Source organism: Macaca fascicularis, chromosome 15 (assembly GCF_037993035.2).
Source record: "Macaca fascicularis isolate 582-1 chromosome 15, T2T-MFA8v1.1".
Classification (NCBI taxonomy): Eukaryota; Metazoa; Chordata; class Mammalia; order Primates; family Cercopithecidae; genus Macaca; species Macaca fascicularis.
In genome coordinates this window covers 113,437,899-113,459,114 of record NC_088389.1, presented here as the reverse complement: position 1 = coordinate 113,459,114, position 21,216 = coordinate 113,437,899, and the positions used below count along the sequence as shown (strand labels likewise).

General features: G+C 37.7%; 1 long non-coding RNA gene across 1 annotated transcript in view; it reads left to right on the top strand.

Annotated features, from left to right (window-relative positions):
• Positions 1-21,216, top strand: part of LOC135967592 (uncharacterized) — a 179,730-nt gene that overhangs the window by 98,920 nt on the left and 59,594 nt on the right. The window contains exon 3 of the long non-coding RNA XR_010581748.2: positions 5,714-5,801. This is a non-coding gene — a long non-coding RNA (uncharacterized lncRNA). The remainder of the gene's footprint in view (positions 1-5,713; positions 5,802-21,216) is intronic.

Below are 21,216 nucleotides of genomic sequence, written 5' to 3'. Positions count from 1 at the left end.
TGAGAAAAAAAGAATGGAAAGAGCAGAACAAAATACAGTTATGTCACTTAATGACCAGGATATGTTCTGAGCAACGCATTGTTAGATGATTTCATCATAGTGTGAAAATCATAGAGCGTATTCACATAATACAGTTCATATGGAAAAACCAAATGCCCCATTACCATGATCGAATATTAATCATTTCCCCTACTTCATCTGCAATGCCAATTTCATGTGTCTTAGATCAGGTTTCTATATACGCTCCATTATAATATCATGGAATCACCATTGTATATGTGGTTTATTGTTGCCCAAAATGCTGTTGTGTGGCACATGACTGTATAAGAGACTTTTGCAACACTCCACACTAATAAAATAAATGAGGAAAATAATATACTCATCTAAAGAGGGAGATAAAAACATTTGATAAAACATATAGCAAGTATTTTTTCTATTTTGAAATATTGAACATGTTCCCATGAGTTTGTGAACAAGACAAAGATATCCACTATTACCAGTTCTAACCAATATTGTACTGAAGATCTTAGCTAGTTCAATAAATCAAAAAACAAAATAAAAACTGATAAGCTTTGGAAAGAAAAAATAAAATTGTCATTATTCATAGATGATAGATATGATTAGGTTAAAAATCTAAAAAAACGCAAAAATAAACTGTTATACTTAAGTGAATGTAGCATGATTACTGGATATAGAAACCAACATACAAAATCAGTTGTATTTCATATACTTGCAATGAACAATTGGAAAATAAAATTTTTAAATGGTATTCTTTACAATAACATCAAAAACTTCAAATTCCTAGAAATCTAACAAAAATGTGCAACATCTCTACAGTGAAAACTATAAAATATGTCTGAGCGAAAGTTTTAAAGAGCTAACTAAATGGGGTGCTATCCTACATTCATTTGAAAGATCCACATTTTTTCATTTGAGTTCATTCACATGCATTTGTAAGAAATATTATAGATACTCTATATAGTGTTCAACCAGTTTCCCCTAATTGTAGTATATCATATGAATCTAGTACAATATCACAATCAGGACATTGACATTTGTAGAATTCATTAATCTTATTCAGATCTCCCCTGTTTAAAGTGTACTCATGTGTGTGTGTACGTCTATATGTATGTCTGTATATGTATTTAATTCGATGTGATTTTAACACGTAGAGATTTATGTAATCACCACCACAGTAAAGATCCAGAGTAGTTTCATTTCCACAAGGATCCCATATATTTGTCTGCCTTTTTCTAACAACATCTACCTCCTGCGCCTCCTCCCCCATCTCTAACCTCTGGCAATCACTAACTTATAGTGATTGAATTCATTCTTCCTGACTATAATTTTGTCATTTCAAGAATGTTATATTAACAGAATCATACAGTGTGCAATCTTTTGGGATTGACTTTTTTTCACTCAGCATAATTTTCTTGAGATCCATCCAAGTTGTTGAATATATTAATAGTTCATTTCTTTTTATTGCTGAAAAATGACATTGTTAAGAATGACCATAAAGTTACAATATTTAGGAAAGTGACAGAAAAGTAGACCAATGGAACAGAATAGAAGGCCCAGAAATAGACCCACACATATACAGACACTTCGGATCAGAAAGAGATGCCACTGCTAACAAAGGAAAGAATAGAGCAGTGGAATATCCTCGTGGGGAGAACACAAATGTAACTTGACCCTTACGTCAAACTTCACATAAAAATTAAAATTGAAGTGCATCGTTGAGCTAAAATTAAAGGGCAAACAATAAGGCTTTTGAAAGAAAACATAGGTTAAAATTATCGTAACTTTAGGCAGATGAAAATTTCTAAAAGAAGATGCTAATGTACAAACCAAAGTAAATAAGTAAAGGATTCATATACAACAAAGGATTCATATACAAAATATATAGAGTTCCCACAAATTCATTAGAGAAGAAAACAGCTTAAAAACAAAATGGGCAAAAGACTTGCAGGGGCACTTATCTGCAGAGGATATCCAAATGAGCAACAAGCATAACATGAAAAAGTACCCAATATCATTAACTATCAAGGAAAATAAACTAAAATGGGATGAGATACCTCTGCACCTAGAGCTCTCCAGAAATACAAAGTCGTAAGGGCAAATATCCTGAGGCCAAAGTGAGCCTGATGTGCTTAAGAAGTAGAAGCAAGTGTGGCAGACCTTCGTGAGTGAGGGACAGAATTGAAACTGATGAGGGCGGAGAGCAGGGTAGGGCCATTAGGGCTGTGGAACTTAATTTTTTTTTTTTTATTCTTAATAGTAGTAAAAAAATAAACCTTTTAGATTGCAAGTCTGAGTGACAGCTTCCTATACAATACTTAGTATTAATAAATGGACATTCTAATTTTTTTTTATTTTCTTCCATTCCATTCCATTCCACTCAACTCCATTCTAAAATGCAATGTCAGTTGTAATTCACTAAATTAATTTTATCCAAAGTCTGAACGAAAAAATCTATGATCTTACCATGAAAATGACTTTAAATTTTATTTCAATCTCATCGGAAACCAAAGGCAACTGGAACTGAATCAGTAATGAGTGACATAAAACCACCATAGTGATATAAGCAAGGTTCATACACTGTTGGGGAGCTTGATTAAGGTAATTCCAAAATAATTAGGCAGGTTATGGATAGGCATGCTGTCTGAATCTGCTTGTGTTGTTATGAAGAAATACCTGGCCAGGTGCAGTGGTTCATGCCTGTAATCCCAGCACTTTGGGAGGCCAAGGCGAGTGGATCACAAGGTCAGGAGTTCAAGACCAGCCTGGTCAAGATGGTGAAACCCCGTCTCTACTAAAAATACAAAAAACAATTAGCCGGGCATGGTGGTGGGTGCCCGTAATCCCAGCTACTTGGAAGGCCCAGGCAGAGAATTGCTTGAACCCAGGCGGTGGAGATTGCAGTGAGCCAAGATCCCTCCAGCCTGAGCAATAGAGGGAGACTCCATCTCAAAAAAAGAAAAGGAAAAAAAAGAAAAAAGAAAAAAGAAAAGAAAAGAAAAAAGAAAAACAAAGAAAAAAAGAAATACCTGAGCCTGTTACTTTATAAAGAAAAGAGGTTTATTTGGCTTATGGTTCTGCAGGCTGTACAAGAAGCATAATGCCAACATCTGCTTCTGGTGAGGCCTCAGGAAGCTTCCACTTATGATGCAATGCAAAAGGGAACAGGTGTCACATGGCAAGAGAGGAAGAAAGAGAGAAGGGAGGTGCCATGATCTTTTTGACAATAAGTTCTTATGGGAACTAATAGAGCGCAAACTCATTCATTACCGTGAGGATGGCAGCAAGTCATCAGTGAGGGATCCACCCCCATGACCCAAACACCTCCCACCAGGCCCCACCTCCAACACTGGGGTTCAAATTTCAACATGTAATCTGGAGAAGACAAATATTCCAACTATATCAAATGGGATCACCTTAAGAATAAGGCCACTCAAGTTTGTCTAATATATATTGTTTGGAATGACTGCAAGCAAATCAGGTGTCCAAATAAAATTAATCCCATCTTTCTCAGTTATCCTAAAATTTGCTATCTTATAATTCAGAGTCATTGTTTAAAATGTGGTATCAAGTTAATCATTGTGAACTGTATTATCTTTTAAGCTATGTTATTCTATTTTGTATTGAACATAATATACTGGACCAGTCAGCTGTGACTAGGTTATAAGATGACACCAATCACCATTTATCAACATGAACAAGAATCTGGCTCCCCAGTTAAGCATTCTTATTCTGCTCCATTGCTCCATTGCTGTTCTACCCCAAAAAGACACGTGCTTTATCAAAGAGCATGATCCTCTCTGAGAGAAGAGAAAGGGATTTTTAGTTAAGAGCACAAACTCTCCAAATAAGCTCCCATCATCCATTTGTGGGAGTTATTATTGGAATATATTGTGTGCTAATAAAAGAAGATATTTTGCTGCTCTAAAATCAGTGGTAAACAAGTTGGTACATTATGGCATGATTTGGGTATATGATGTGGAGGGAAAACTACTGAAATGAGAATTATCCCAAAAACAAATGCTTAATGAGCATGCCCTTTCCAGCTCCTTCTGACCTTGGCTGAATTATGGTTCAGATAGAAAGTGAATGGACGAAAGAGGGCTACATGGATGAGGCTGACATATGGGATGAGGGTTTAGAGCCAGGCAAGAGGGGACCTAAACCCTAGAGACCTAACTCTGGGCCTTGTCCTGCTGGGCCCCTCCTTATGGGGTGGGCCATGCAAGTAAGTATGCCCACTCAGAGTCTGTTCACTTTCTTCATGAAATGGATCCCATGTGAAAACTCGTTGCCAAATTTTCAGGAATTTACTGAGATGTCAATGTTACATTTACAGTTTGAAATTTGCCATGGTGGGAAGATTTACAGTACGCAAAGTTGCCAATACTACAATCAGAGCTCCACACTCAACAGCTGGTTGTGAAATGTTTGTCAGCACACCACTAATTATAACCCTTACCCTAACCTAAACTTATTTTTTTTTATGTTTTTGGATCAAATTCTGGTGGAAATTACAACAAATTAATGCCTCATTATTTTAAAATAATTTCTATTGTGAACTTCCTTCTGTGGTACTGATTCAGCATTTTACACATAGCAATGCATCGTTTCCTTGAGGCATAATTGTCTATGGGGTTACTTTTTTTAAAAAAAATCTTTTTATTTTGAAATAATTATGGACCAACAGGGAGTCACAAAAATAGTACATAGAGTCCCATGTGTCCTTCAACCACCTTCTCCCAAATGGTGATGTCTTATATAACCGCCGTATAATATCAATATGAGGAAACTGACATTAATAGAATATTGTTAACTAGACTCTAGATCTTATTCATTTTCACTTCTCTTTACATGTACTCATTTACCCAAATGTGAATGTGTGTGTGTGCGTGTGCGTTCATGTGCGTGTGTGTATAGTTTTATGTGATTTGATCCATGGGTTACTTTTTAAATGCAATCTCTAGACAGCCCCAGGGAAGCAGAACATTGCTTAATTAGCTGATGCCTTTAGAACCTTGCACTTAGCTGACCTGATAATTTCAAGCTAAAAAAAAATTTAAAAGTAAAGAAGAAATCCATGTCTTTGTCTACGTTACCTCAATTTTCTGGGTAGATAGTCCCCAAAGTACCAGGTAACTGTGTCATCTGCTGAAATCTGACTTTTTAAGGGTGAACTGAAATAATCCCTGAGTGGCAGAAGTGCATTTATGACTTTGAAGGGAATACACACTTTCCTGTTGGTGATTGCATATGAACAACCAAATAGTCGATATATATGAGATATTAAAATAGCAATGAATTACTTTTATTATATGAACACTTAAGTATTTGATAAGTTAGTTATTAGAATTAAATGTTGATGGGGAAAAGTATTGAAAAAATTTTTTGTTAATGTTTGATTTTTTAATATAATATAAAGTATAAGTCAATTTATCGCTATCTGAATCCTAACAGAAAAGGTCAATATTGTTAGTAGGTTGCTATCTAAGTAACTTAATGGGTACCACTTTGTATCAAGTTGGTGTATTCCAAAAGTATGGTTACTGAAACATAACACTTTATATGGAAGGTATTATGTTTAATTACAATACATTCTGTTCCCAATTATCTGCTGGTATATAAGCTACAGCATATCTTATTTTCAATGTCTTTACATTGCTACTAAATCTGCTTTATTTCTGTCTTTTCCTAGCATGAAGGTAATGATCATTTGAGGAAAGATCAAAGGAAGAACCTTTTAAACTAACTTACCGAGCTTTATATTGACCTCTTCTAATCAGGTAAGGAGGTGGTTAGCATGAAATCTAGGGGAGAAGCGAGGCTTGTTTCAGACTAGTACCTTGGCTTAACCATATCCTGCTCTCTGTCCTATTATAGAGGAAGCTGAGCAGTGAGCTGGGAAATAAAATGGGAAATTGCTTCAGTTTTACAAGTTCTCCTTAACTGGACATTTTTGGCACATATTCATTCTTTAGTTGTAATATAATATATACACAAAATTTAATTGCTCTCAGAAATCTCTTGTCTTAATTAAACTTAAATTTATGTGTACATTAATAAATGTAATATAAATTGTTTTGAAAATGTACTCTTTTTGGTTACTCATGCTAATACTTTTTCCATTAAAACATATAACTTTGACTTGATTGAAGCGATAAACATTTCCTGAACACTTATTGACTGATTTTAATCTTCCATTATTCAAGTATATTGATCAGACATTATTTTACTATTTTACATCCTCCCAGTATAGCTTCTGAAGTTCAGAACTTAATGATAATTGGGATCATATTATTAATCTGCTTTTCTTTCATTTTTACAATATACGAGAAATTTATTTTTTACATTCCTTAATGTGCTTCCAAAATTTTACAAATGAATTTCCAATATAACTTTATGGAAATTAAGTACATCTAGCTTTTTATATGTTTGTGGCCACTGATATTAATATTTTTAAAATGTGAAAATTTAATGAAGCAAGGCATTGGTCCTTCAAGAAGAGTTTTATATTTATGTTGCTCATATATGCACTGCTCATAGCTGATCTCTTTTAAAGTGTAAATTATATTTCACATGAAAAAAATTACTGCTTAGGAAGGAGTGGAAACCAATCAAAGTACAGTTACAGAAAGCAGTACAGCAATAAATTAAAATGTTAGGCTTTTAAGTTGTTTTGTTAAAAGCCTGAACATCACCCATGATTTTTGGAATTGACAGTGTCACTTTAGCATCCACTTTTAAAGATCATTTTGAAGCATGAGTTATTTGTCAGGTGTGATTTATTTAAGACAATAAACTTAGATTATTGAGTTGAACAAATAACTGTTTGGATGCCTGCCAAGCATTTAGAGCAAATGACTGAATGTAATGAGACTGGATCACTCAGAGGGATGAATAATCAAAAGCCGTAGGATGAAATTAACATTGTTCCAAAGATACATCTCTTCCTTCTCTCCTTGGTGAATATTAAGAAATAGGAGAGTGAAAAGCATCATGGGAAGTACAGTCCTTGTATTCCAAAATAACAGCAGTAAATATACCTTATATTTGCATAATGCATTCCAGCTCACCTGTGTGTTATCTCATATTTCATTAGAACCACACTTCAAAGTAGTTATAATTGCAATATTGCAGATGAGGAAACGAAGAAGCCAGCAGGTTAAGTGATTTGCTCGGGTAATACAGATAGTGGAGGGCAGAGCTAGAATCTGAATCTAGCTCCATTTTCGGAGGAGGCAATAAGGGTTAGAGGCAAAGCAAAGATGTGGAATTGGTTCTATTCTGTTTGGATCCTTGTTCTGCCACTTACTAGTTTCCCTTTGTATCAACTGCTTAATGTTTCTGACCTTCAGTTCTCTCGGTGTAAAGCCTGAATAACAGCATTTACTTCTCCTAGACCACAGGGTTACATGAGATAATCTAGGAAGATAGAATTTAGAGTGCTCAAGATCACTGGTCTTGGAAATTGTTTAATTTCCAGTCCCAGCTTCAGTACCTTAGTATATATGAGCCTGGGAAAATCCTGAAACCTTTTAGTATCTTATTTTGACTATCTGCAAAGCAATACCTATTTTATAGTGTTATTGGGATAATCAGATGAGCTGATATGTGGGGAATAGTGACCACAGTAGTTGGCCTGTAGTGGCCAGATCTTGGCTCACTGCAAGCTCCGCCTACCAGGTTCATGCCATTCTCCTGCCTCAGCCTCCCGAGTAGCTGGGACTACAGGCGCCCGTCACTACGCCCAGCTAGTTTTTTTTTTTTTTTTGTATTTTTTAGTAGAGACAGGGTTTCACCGTGTTAGCCAGGATGGTCTCGATCTCCTGACCTCATGATCCGCCCGTCTCGGCCTCCCAAAGTGCTAGGATTACAGGCTTGAGCCACTGTGCCCGGCCGACTCTCGTTATTCTTAATGTAGGAATCGCTTGGGAGTTAGGAACACCTCTTGCCTCCAGAACTAGGAAATATGACTTTGGTTCTCCAATTCCATGGCCTGTGAAGTTCAAGGTCTCCACTTTGCCCTAAGATTCTAATTTCTGAGGTTCCATCTGCCTCCTCTGCCTCCCTCTGCCTCCCTCTGCCTCCTTCCGTTCCTTTTGCATTTGAAGCTGCTCTTCTGGGCCAGAGACCCAGGGTGGCACTCCGATTTTCTCCAAACAACCAGTCACGGATTTTACTAGTCATTCTGGGGGTTAAGGAAAAGTATCACATGCACATCACAGAGCTTGTTTCCTGCTTCTTCTCCCCCTTGTCTTCTCCATGATCTGTCCTTCCTAGGTCATCCCGCAGATGTCAAATTCTTCCCCCTTTTTACACAGAGCAGTTGTGCTCACCCCCAGTTTGGCCCTCATTCCTGCTTCCCCAAACCCACCAAGGTGTCCAGGAGAAGAATGAACCTTCCATCCACCCGCTTTTGTGGTGGGCCCTGAAAAGTGAACTGACTGCTAGTTCTCATGACCAACATGATGAGACCAACAAAAATGCTTTTCTTACATACAAAATAGAAACTTTTGGACAAATAAAGGATAAAACTTCTACTTTGGCAGTGGCTGAGATGGAGAATGTGAAAGAGTTCACCAAACGGCAGATATGGAAGAAGATGAGCGGGAAAGTTCCATCATGTCTGTGCAGATTGACGGTGGCCTCTGATATTTTCGGCATAGGTGCAAGCATAGGAAGGACTGTCTTCGCAGTGCTCCACCTGTGCAGTCACACTCAGAAGAAGGACCCGTGCTTGGTTTACTGTTCTGCTGTCATGTTCTTGGAATTTTAAATAATTTTGAACAAGGGGCCCCTTATTTTCATCTTGCACTAACCCCTGCAAATTACACAGCCAGCCCTGAGGTATACTATGCTTCGGCTTGATTTTTGTTGAGTACTGCTCCTGACAGAATATTGAAACAAAAATACTGCTGAATTCTTAGAAATTGGTTTCATGTGATACAAGTGGATTCCAGGAAGAAGCTACGTTTATCAACTGAAATTTAGCCTTTCCTTGCTATTGAGACAAAGTCTCTTAGTAATTACCGTTTCTTTTAACCAGCTTCTTTGGCCAGGAACTTTATCTCTTCTTTTCCAACTGCCTCATTGGTTCTACAAGAGAGTAAACTTGTAGACATTGCAATTTGGGCTTCCGGTAAGAAGCCAAAAGGATGTTTGTTTGCTGTGAGTGGTGCAGGAAAGTAGGATTTAAGACGTAATGACCTACAGGAGAGTACAAGATAGGCACGACAGGTTGTAGTCAGCAGATGAGCAACTGGGGTTGATCGTTTCTGAAGCTGGTGAAAGCAACTTCTGAGAAGGATCAGGTGGAGCAAATGTTTTCCTGCTAATAGAAGACTTTTTATCATCCAGATTTTCACTTAGCATTTCACCCATAATTATTTAGATATCACTGGATCCTATTTAAGACTTTGGAAATCTTGTGCATTACAATTCAGGAAAAGGAGACTCACTCCCATGTTGTCTGACCACACTTTAGAAGTTCTAAAATAACCAAAGGAATGGGCACTAAAAGGGATAGTAGAATTTCTAAACTGAGAATCTATGTGAAGAAGTTCTCTAACCCCAAGATGCTAGTTCCAAACTTGACTTCTTATAACCCTGAATCGTGCTTTTTTAGATTGTGGCTTTCATGCTAGGAAGAGAGAAAATTCTCCAGAGAAAACAGCTTTTTGTCACCAATAAAATAATTTGTACAATAATAAACTTGCTAAATATTTGCCTAATCAGGAAAGATGACAGGAAATAGTAATTTTTAACCTACCAGTTTTATTTTTTTAAATAGTGGAAACCCTTTCTTTAAATGTATGCTTTTATGGCAGCCCAGCATAATAAACACACGAAAGTTGAAGTGTTATTTTGGAAACTGAGATGGGGTTCCTGGAGTCTTGATCTTCTCACTTTACTTCCTCTTATACTCCCAACCCCCCAACCCCACCCCACACTCCACTCAGCACAGTTTTTTAAAGCACATCTGAAAACTCTGGAGGACCTGAGGCCTTCCAAGACCCCCTGGTAGGAAACTACTGCTATAAATACACATTCTTAGTTTATTATTCAAGCTAACGAATAGTCCATGGAAAGAAAATGGAACAAATTGTTTTCTTTGTTTAAATTTAAATTCCAGAGCACAAAAGAAACCTGGACCATGGAAAAGTATGTGCATTGTATAACGCAAGGGCAATGGAGAAGTAGTGTGTATTCGTCCATTTTCATACTGCTATGAAGAAATACCCAAGACTGGGTAATTTATAAAGAAAAAGAGGTTTAATGGACTCACATGGCTGGGAGGCCTCACAGTCATGGCAGAAGGTGAAGGAGGAGGAAAGGCACACCTTACATGGTGGCAGGAGAGAGCATGTGCAGGGGAACTGCCCTTTATAAAACCATCAGATCTCATGAGATTTATTCACTGTCACAAAAACAGCATGGGAAAAACCTGCCTCCACAATTCAATTACCTCCCATCAGGTCCCTCCCATGACACATGGAGATTATGGAAACTACAATTCAAGGTGGGATTTGAATGGAGACACAGACAAACCATATTATAGTGGATTGTGTCATACAGAGGTCTCCAAGGGAATAGTGCCCTGCTTCCCTGTCCGGCTCCAAAGAATTTGAGAAATAATGAATAAATTTGAGGATCCATCATTATTACTAGCCATGGCCAGTCTAACTTGATAAATAAACCAGAACCTGCAGTGCGTACACCCAGTTGCAGGTCTCCCTGGTGAAGGGGCTGACCCAGGTGACACTCTTGGTAAGGAGGAGGGCAAAACTGGGCTGTCTGTCAGAGGCTAAAGGACCAAGTAGGAGAAAGAGCAGCACTGAGCTTATAATACCCAAGTATTATTTCCAAATTTACTCATCAGTGTAGCAGTTCTCAACATCCCCAGAGGGTAGAATAAGGAAAGGTGCAGAGGGAAGCCAGGGGTTCTACTAAGTAACCTCTCTTTATGTGAAAGAAACAGAGAAGATGTGGAAGAAATATTTCCCCTCAGTACACAGATTTAAAAGGAGGATTTGTGAAATAAGGGGTATTAATGGGTGCTCATCCTCTACTCCTCCTGCCAGAAGGATGCATTTGTGTATCATGTGATATAGTTTGAATGTCCCCTCCACATCTCATGTTGAGATGTAATCCCCAATGCTGAAGGTGGGACTGTGTGTGAGGTGTTTGGATCACGGGGGCGGATACCCATAGCTTGGTGCTGTCTTTGTGATAGTGAGTGAGTCCTTGTGCTATCTGGTCAGTTAAAAGTGTGTGGCAACTCGCCCTCACCCTTACCTTCACTCTCTTGCTCCTGTTCCTGTCATGTGACTTGCCTGCTCCTGCCACAAGTATAAGCTCCCTGAGGCCTCCCCAGAAACCAAGCAGATGCCAGCACCTTGCCTGTATAGCCTGCAGAACTGTGAGACAGATAAACCTCTTTTCTTCATAAAATAATCAGCCTTGGGTAATTCTTTATAGCAATGCAAGAATAGCTTAATTCACTATGGAAATATGTTATGGTCTTTGCAAAAATGAATCCAATAATTTGAACAGAATTCGTTATAATATACTTTGGTTTTGCATGAAATTAATTATACATTTCTGAAATTGTTTAGTTTAATTGCTCACTTTTTAGGAAAAGAGATTGTACAGCATGAGGACTTTCCTTCTCTTAAGAGATCTGGAACTAACAGATTCCCACACTGCCAAAACTCCTGCCCTCACAAGCACCCATATTTGAGAAGCAAGTTAATGTGCTAGTTCTGGACACTATTAAGTATTGCCCAAATGACAAGTGCATTTACAGTTTGGGTAGAGAATTCAGTGAGAAACAATGGAGATAATCTGTACAATGTGGTATATTTAAAAATATGCTTCTGGTATGGCTTTTTAATCTGAAAATAATTACTCATATAATAAGCAACAGCTGCTTAGAAATATCTACATTTGGAATTTTTAAATTATTAATTGAACTATCATTGCCTTTAACATCACATTCTAGAGATTTTATAAGCAGCACTGAATTAGTGGATGAAATGTCACTGATACTATTATACATACAATGTTTAAGCAAGGAGACACAAAGATTTCTTTCTTTCCCCCCTGAGCTATGGATGTCTCCATAAGAAGCTAAGGGTCTATCTACATATCTCATCACAGGCAACAAAGGCAGGGTTTAAACATTTTAGAATCTTTTACTATTCTCCATGAGCTCAGAATTAGTAGAATATTGGTACTTAAGGAAGATAACTGCCACTTACATTTCTATACTGTCTTAATCATGTCTTTTTTTGCTGTGTTTTGATGCTTGGGCATCTTGGAGGCTAGTTGACCCTGGAGGGACTACCTCCTCTAGAGTTAGCTAATTCCTAGAGATGGCAAACAGTTTTCCAGCAAATGCATCTGTCATTTGTAAACCACACCACCCAGAGTCCATACCCCCAACCACCTAGTTTACTGGGGTCTCACACCGCTGCCCTAATCATCCCAAGGCCAGGTTCCTGACAACTAGGAAAGGGCCCAATGCCCCTAGGGCCTGCTAAAATTATCCAAACTTGCCAATCCTAAGTCTGTTAACCCTGCATTGCTTGTTCCTTCCCTGGGAAATCACAATAAAGGCTGTTAACTACATTTTCCCCTGGCTCCCTCTGTCTCCTGACTGATGCTGGTAATTCCCTGGGTAGCCCTGTGTGGTGTGGTGTGCCTCTTGTTTTCAGGGATCTGTGAATTTTTTTTTTTAAAGACCCTTCTTCCCTCTATAATCCCAGTGCTTTGGGAGGCCAAGGCAAGAGGATGGCTTGAGGTCAGGAGTTTGCGACCAGCCTAGTTAACAGAGGGAGACCCTATCTCTTTTTTAAAAGAAAAAGAAAAACAACAAAATGCCTCCCTTTATAAAATTCATTTTTATGTATCCCAGTTGCCCTTAAAATATATATCTCTTTGTAATTAATGAGTTGCTTTCGTATGTATTTATTTCAATGGTCAGAATTATAAAATAAATATTATTATTCTCATTTGACAGAGTGAGTAACTGAGGCTTAGTGATGTCACAGTCACTTTGGACAAAGCTCTACTATACCACGCAGAAGATACCTAGGCTTTGGGGATAGTGAATACAATAATACACATCTTGCTAATTAATTTGTAAAGTGAGGCCAAGAATATCTACCTTGGAGGTAGATTTAGATTATAAAGATTGAAAATAACATTATCAGAGTTCTATGTTTCTGTTAATTCCTGCGTCTGCCAACATGGTTAATGTCTGTCCCATCTTGCCCAGTTTATTTCCTTTCTTTTATCCATCTGGCAAATAGAAATTTTTTTCTATCAATCTCCCGTTTATGAGCCCAAAGATGTGAGATTCTGAACCTGGATAAGATGGAGTAGTTTTCTGTAGGCTAATGATCTTTTTCAAAATAAAAAGAAAAATCCAGACAAAATGTAAAACTTCTGAATTTAAAGGCATCAGTGAGCTACTGAAGAAATCAGGATATAGGGTCTAAGATTCCAGAGAGGATCTAGCTATAGAGAGGTCAGCAGATGACAACCTGTAACCAGTGTTCCCAGAACTTGCTGGTTCTGGGCACAGACAAGGGGCCTGAGAACAGGTAAGCTTTGCCCAGGATAAGGGCCTTTCTGGAGGACAAAGGCATCATACCATTTGTCAATCTGAGCTGGATGAAGAGACAAAATCAGACTCTTGAGGATTTTCAAAATCGCATCATTTTTCTTCCCAAGACATTTTCCACATTTGAAATTTTCACTGTGCAGAAGACCACAAATCAAATCTGTAAATATCTGAAATACAGATCAGAATTTTTCAGCTTCACAGAACACAGAAGTTAGATTTCAGGACCTTCCAGGGTTTGGGGTCATGGTGAACAAATTCTGTTCTCAGCTGAAAGCCCTGGGGCACGAAACCATCGGTAAAATAGCAAACTAGAAATGGATTGAGCATTGGCTAAAAGTCATCCAGCCTTGACTTGGTTCAATCCTTGAATTAAGAGGATTTGCTCTCACTTTGTCTAGCAAAGAAAAGAATGAACTTGGATGAAAATGATAACATCATCCAGAGCTTTTACAATTGTTGTAAATAATGTCCATTATCCAATCAAAAGTGACTAGTCTTGTAATTTGATAGGACTATACAACCAAAACCCAAGACCAAAAATAAAAAAGATAATGTAAACAAACTCACTGGTGAGGTAGGTATTAGAATTATTAGACAATGACTTTAGAATAACTGTGATTACTATGTTGAAGAAAATAGAGCAGAAGATAAATTATTTTACTGGAGAGCTGAAATCTATATGGAATAATCAAATGGCAGTTATTGACTTGAAAAATACAATATCCACAATTAAGAACTCAATAAATGGATTTAACAGCAGATTAAACACACCAGAAAACAGGGGTAGTGAATTAAAAGACAGGTCAAGAGAAAAGATTTAAACCAAAGCACAGATTAAAAAAAAAATAGAAGAAATTGCTGAAATTATTGTGGTCCATACGAACAACCTCATTAATTTAGATTGGATAATTCAGGAAATGCATTAATTTGAACCTCGTAAAATGTGTTGACATATACCCCTCAATGTCTAAGGGCTAGAAGAGGGAGAATATTTGAAGGCAATTTATAATGTATAAAACTTGTGGGAATGTCGTATTTAGGAAACAAATTATTTTCAGTGCCTCAAATGCATTTATTATAAATTAAAATTTAATGTTTAATGTAAATCATTTTTATTAATTAAAATAGGTCCTTGAACACCAGTGGTTATTAACTACATTCCTGAAAGTTCTTTTCAGTAACAAAGCTGCTGTAAAGAAAATTTCCCAGGCTTTGGAATCAGAGACACATCAGCTTCAGCTGAGGCAGGAGAATAGGGTCTGGAGACAGGCTAAGGCCAACCCATGGCTTACTTCTTGGAAGTGGACCAAAAGGAAAACCCCACCTCTGCATGCCCAAGTGACAAGGGACCAGAGTCTCCTCCCTCTACAAAATCCCTTCTCCCCTACATCACAAATGAGAAATGCCTCTAGTTGATCATGGGCCACGCCTCACTTCAGCTTCTGATTGCTCATGAACCAAGCCTTCATTTGCATAGAGTGTAATCAATTGGCAGCCTCTAAAGGGTAACTATGGTTACATAGAGTGTAACCAATTGGCAGCCTCTAAAGGGTACCAAGTTATTTTAGCTTGATAAAAACCCTAAAGAACATTACAGCTGGGGGTCTTGGGCTGCTTGCTTGAGCCCGCTTTCACTCTGTGAAGTGTACTTTTGCTTTAATAAATCTGTAATTTCATTGCTTCGTTCTTTTGTTGCTTAGTGCATTTTGTTCAACTATTTCTTCAATGCACCATGAACCTGGACAATTCACAGTCAAGACTTTCCATCTGGTAACACAAGCATGGGGTGACATAGGGCAGCTTACTTAACTAGTCTTGGTTGTAGTTGTCTCACATAAAAATAGTAATAAGGAGTAGCTTTTAAGGCATTTGTGAGAAGTAAATGACTTAACTTTGTGGAAATTCCTTGGCACATGATTGGAATGAAATAAGTAATTGAATTTATTCATTATTTAATGAGTAAATTAAATTAAATTTTAACTTCTTTAGTTAACTTCATTTTTATTTAACTTTTTTTTGGAATTAGGATGGTTTTATGAATTTGGATAGTGCAATTTTTTTTTTTTTTTGAGATGGAGTCTCGCACTGTCACCCAGGCTGGAGTGCAGTGATATAATCTCGGTTCACTGCAACCTCTGCCTCCCAGGTTCAAGCAATTTTCCTTCCCTCAGCCCCTCAAGTAACAGGGATTACAGGCCCCCTTCACCACGCCCAACTAATTTTTTTGTATTTTTTTGTTGGCCAGCCTGGTTTCCAACTCCTGACCTTGCAATCTGCCTGCCTTGGCCTCCCAAAGTGCTGGGATTACAGGCATGAGCCACTGTACCCAGCTGGATAGTACTAATATTATCAGATTGAACTATCAATTAAATGAGAGATTAGCAAACTTTTTCTAAAAAGAGCTAGACGGTAAATAGTTTAGGCTTTTGGGGCTGCATATGGTCCCTATAACATATTTTTCTGTTTTTTTTTTTTTTCCTCTAAGTTTATTTTAAAAACAGAACTTTAAAACTGTGAAAAACATTCCTAGCTCTTGGGCTGTAAAGAAAGAGGGAGTGTCAAATTTGGCTTGTGATTGCACCTCAGATCTAAACTTCCTGTGTTTAATGTATTTTTTTCTTCACATATACAAATTACTAATGTGCTTTGAAGATTTAGAAAGATATAAACCAAGCCTAGATTTGTTGGATAAAATTTAGAGTATTCTTAATTTGTATGTTAGAGAAAATAAATTGCTTCAGGGATGTCTCACTGATTTCCAGAAAGCTACAAAGAGAACAACAGAAGACAGCAATTTTCTCTTCTGTCTGTGAAACAATCAAAGACTTTCGTGAGCTTGTGCACGTCTTAGGAAACAACGAAGTTTATATTTTGTTTGATTAGAAAATGTGAATTCTTTAAAGGTGCTTCAGTTAGTCTCATAGGTATACACATTGATTAAGATTTCTTATTAACATACAATCATCTCCAAATGTTTCCACTTAATTGCTTTTTATTTCAGTTAAGTACCAATGTTCTTTATTCTCACACGTAGTTTAATTAGCACAGAAGGTCACTGAGAGGTGTTAAGGCACAAACTTGCCCAGAGGAAGTAGTTGATGCCTCGCTGGCTTCTAATTATAGAACATCCTAGAATTGCAGAGTCAAAGAGAGTTTAGGGAAGAGGAACAATAATGAAAGAACTAAAAGTGAACACTAGGCATCCCTGTGCACATGAAGAAAAAAGGCTCAGCTTCTGTTTTCATTTTAAGGTCACAGTTGCATATGGTAGGTATTAAAATGCCATGTACAGTTTCTAGGTTGTTTAACAATATTTATTGAACACCTACTCTGTACTAATACCGGTGGATGCTTGTAGGGAATACTAAAGAGTGAAATATGGAGTAAAATATATAGTGATTAAATATCACAGTCATATGTGAAAGGTGAGGGTATATTATTCCTTATTTATTAAATAAATTTTTATGATGAAAATTAATGAAATATTCTAGATCTCACTAAATTGTTATGAAATTACACTAGAATCTGGCTATGTAGTCACATAATCCATAATATTAGCCATATGTAGACATTCTTAGAAACACTGCATTTTATATTAGTACATTTCAAGATATAACTTCTCTATAAGCAAACTGTGCCTTAGACTAGCATAGATAATAAAGCTGCAATATGGTAATAGCATATATATCTTTTGAAATTAGTTAATTTAATGGCCTAATGGAGATCGTTAGGCTGGAGCAAGTATAGTGCCTTGGGCTCCTGCCTAATCAAACCAAAGCCCAATGTAAACAGTAAAATGAAACTTAAGTTTAACCAATCAGAAACTACCAACTCATCTCTAACTAGGAACTTTCCACATTAACCAATCGAATATATTTTCTTTATCTTGCTTCCATGAACATCTTATAAAAATTTCTTTCTTGCCTCTTCCCCCAGTGTAGCACTGAACCACTTGCAGTCTGGTGCTGCCCAATTCATGAATCATTGTCTGCTCAAATAAACTCTTCAACATTTCAATGTGCCCAAGTTTATCTTTTAACATTTATAATGTTTGTAGACACTTCTTATGTGCCAGGCACTCTCATAAGAGCTGAATAAGTCCGTCTCTACTAAAAAATACAAAAAAACTAGCCAGGCGAGGTGGCGGGCGCCTGTAGTCCCAGCTACTCGGGAGGCTGAGGTAGGAGAACGGCGTAAACTCGGGAGGCGGAGCTTGCAGTGAGCTGAGATCCGGCCACTGCACTCCAGCCTGGGTGACAGAGCAAGACTCCGTCTCAAAAAAAAAAAAAAAAAAAAAAAAAAAAAAGAGCTGAATAAGTATTATGCAATTTAATGCTATACTCATCCTAAGAGTATAAAATGGAGACTATTATTGTTTCCATTTTCCAAGTAATGAAAATCAGACAAAGAAAAGGTAACTTGCCTAAATCATATACTTGGAAATAGGAGAGCTGGGAATTAAACTCAGTACAAGTGAGTTCAGAATCTTTCACTGGTATGTAAGCCTCAATGTTAGTGTAGTATAACTACATCATAAAATACGGATCGATGTGATCAGCTTACCCCTTGACAGCATGAGTGAGTACACAGCACTCATGTTCATTTAACAGGGAGTATATTTTTTGTGAGAAAAGTTTAGTTGCTATCTGGGTTCATCACTTCACCCCTCTGGACCTCAGTTCTCTCATCTGTCAAATTAGGGGATTTGGGTGAGACTCAGTTTCAATATATTCATTTTTTCTTTCAAAGGATTTTTTAATTGTAAAATCATGACTGCCATACAAGTATAAAATGAATATTTGTCCAAGATTTTATTTAACTCATTAAATTATGAGAAAACTAGTAAGATGTTACAACTAGTTCAAATAATTGAAAGTATCACATTTGTATAGTCAAATTAGGAATGCAGAAATGGATTTTTCTTTGGGGGGAAAGTCTGTTCAGTTGTCCCTCCACTGGATAGAATTTGCATCTCTGTGTACAAATGTCATTTGCATCACAGCCTACAAAATTGGAAAGATAAGTAAAGGCCCAGAATCCCCACAGAATCAGATAACTCAAAGGGTGTTTTAAACAATGCCTTGTTTCCCATTGGAAATACTCAGAAATCTTTTGGTCTAATTCAGTCTTTCACAATTTTCCCTCATACCTCAAACCAAGTCCCACAGGAAGTTCAATGTATAAAACAGGTAAAGTGTGACTGCTTTGATGGCAGCAGTGGGAGCAGTGGGAGGGCAGAGAGCTCCTGTCAGTTTGCTTCAATGACCCATCAAAAAATTCCAAAAAAGGTCCCGCACAGCTGCCCTTGAGGCAGCTCCTAGGGCTGTACTGGCTATATGATCTTTCCTCGCTTCCACAGCTAACATCCTGCAATTTTCTGCTTCTCACATTTGGAGGCAAAAGACAAAGCTGTCAGAGATGAATGCATTTTGCTAGCATTTCACCGCACCAATTCACTGGGTTCCCATGACACTAGGAGCATCTTTCTGGGTTAGGAACCTGGAATTCTTTCTGTTGCATCTGTAGAAATTATTATACCCAGGACAAACCCTTTTCTGAAGGCTACGCCTTTAAAACTTCAAGATAATCTTTTCAGTGAGAACCTGAAAGCTCTTCCTCCCATCCCAAGGGGCCTTTGAGCATAAGGAATTCATAACGCTACTAGATAATGTAAGGACATTCTGTGGATAATTCCTTAACAAAGTTACCCAGTGTGGACATAGACGGGGCTAGCCTGGCAGGGCTTGTTTAATTGGACTGGAAAAATCCATAGTGAGTTTTAACTAATTTGTAGGAAACTGTGAGATCAAGGCTTTGTTGAAGAGCTTCATGTTGACCTAAACTTAAAGGAGTACATGCAGTGTTTATTCTGTGTTCAGGCATCTGATCATTATTGGGAATTTTTTTTTTGAGACTGAGTCTCACTGTCACCTAGGCTGAAATGCGGTGGTGCCATCTTGGCTCACTGCAACCTCCGCCTCCCCGGTTCAAGCGATTCTCCTGCCTCAACCTCCTGAGTAGCTGGGATTACAGGCATGTGTCACCATGCCAAGCTAATTTTTGTATTTTTTTTTTTTTTTGAGACGGAGTCTCGCTCTGTCGCCTAGGCTGGAGTGCAGTGCCCCGATCTCGGCTCACTGAAAGCTCCGCCTACCAGGTTCACACCATTCTCCTGCCTCAGCCTCCTGAGTAGCTGGGACTACAGACGCCCGCCACCGCGTCTGGCTAATTTTTTTTTGTATTTTTAGTAGAGATGGGGTTTCACCGTGTTGCCCAGGTTGGTCTCGAACTCCTGACCTCAAATGATCCACCCATCTCAGCCTCCCAAAGGGCTGGGATTACAGGCATGAGCCACTGTGCCTGACCCATTACTGGGAATATTTTCTACTAAGAGCCTGAGACAACGGTCACAAACTTGGATTTTCCTTTACCATTTCTGCTCTATATCAGTGGTATTCAAAATATTCCCAGGATGAAATTTCCCTGTAGACTGATTTGGGGGTGGGGTGAGAGCATTACAGTTTGTAACTATGCCACATCTTTCTTCCAAATTTCTGGAAGTTTGCAACTCTCTTCTGATAGCTTTTCCTTTTCAACAACCGAACCACCAATTCCTGCTCTTAGTCTACTTTTCTTCCTTTATTGGTTCTACCTGTTGTAGGAAAGCGTTTTCCCTCTACTCTCATAGATTTGACATCTGGGTCCATAGAGTGAACTGACAATAGGCAGATTAACAGGAGAAAATGTATTAGAACTTACTAATTTTAATAGTACATTTAGAGGGACATCACAGGGGAAAAATGAGTACTCCCCCCAAAAAGAATAAGGTTTTAGAGCTTATAGAGCATTTTAATTAGGGAAAGGAAAAGGAAAGCAGGGCACTTAGGGAAGAATAAATGATTTTTTAGGGAAGAGAAATTGACCCTTAGAAGAATAAGTGGGAGATGTCATCGTTTGTAACAAAGTCTGGGTGTGGTGTCAACTTCTAGTCTCCTCTCTTGTAATACGAGTTAATTTTCCCTAGTTGATGAAACTCCTGAGGAGTTGATTTCTTTTGAAGGATCTGTCTCTAGGCAGATAGAGAAGTCCAGAGAAAGCCTCTCTCTGCATTTGCTGTTTTTGAAGTGCCTTTGGCTTAAGACAATCAAGATACCAAAGTGGCATATTTTGGGGTGACATATTTTGGTCTCTAACACTATCCTATTAAGGTACTTACATTTCATTAAAATATGTTTATTGAGCAAGTAACAGAACAATAGCTGACACTTTTATAAGCAAAGAAAAATCAACTGTGTCTATTCAACAGCATATCAGCTATTTCCTTTTATTTTTGTTTTTTCATTCCTTGCCAGTAAGCCTATCTATTTTGGAGATGCAAGCATAGTGTCTATGTAATAATTTTGTGATTTTTTTCCTGTAAAGTATTATAAATATTTTCCCAGTTTGCTATACATTAGTAATATTTGTCATTGTCATTTAAAATTTTTATTTATGTGAAATTATTTTTGTTACAGCAGATACAGATACATTGTAGAGTTTTAAAAACAGTACAGAAAAGTAGAAAGGAG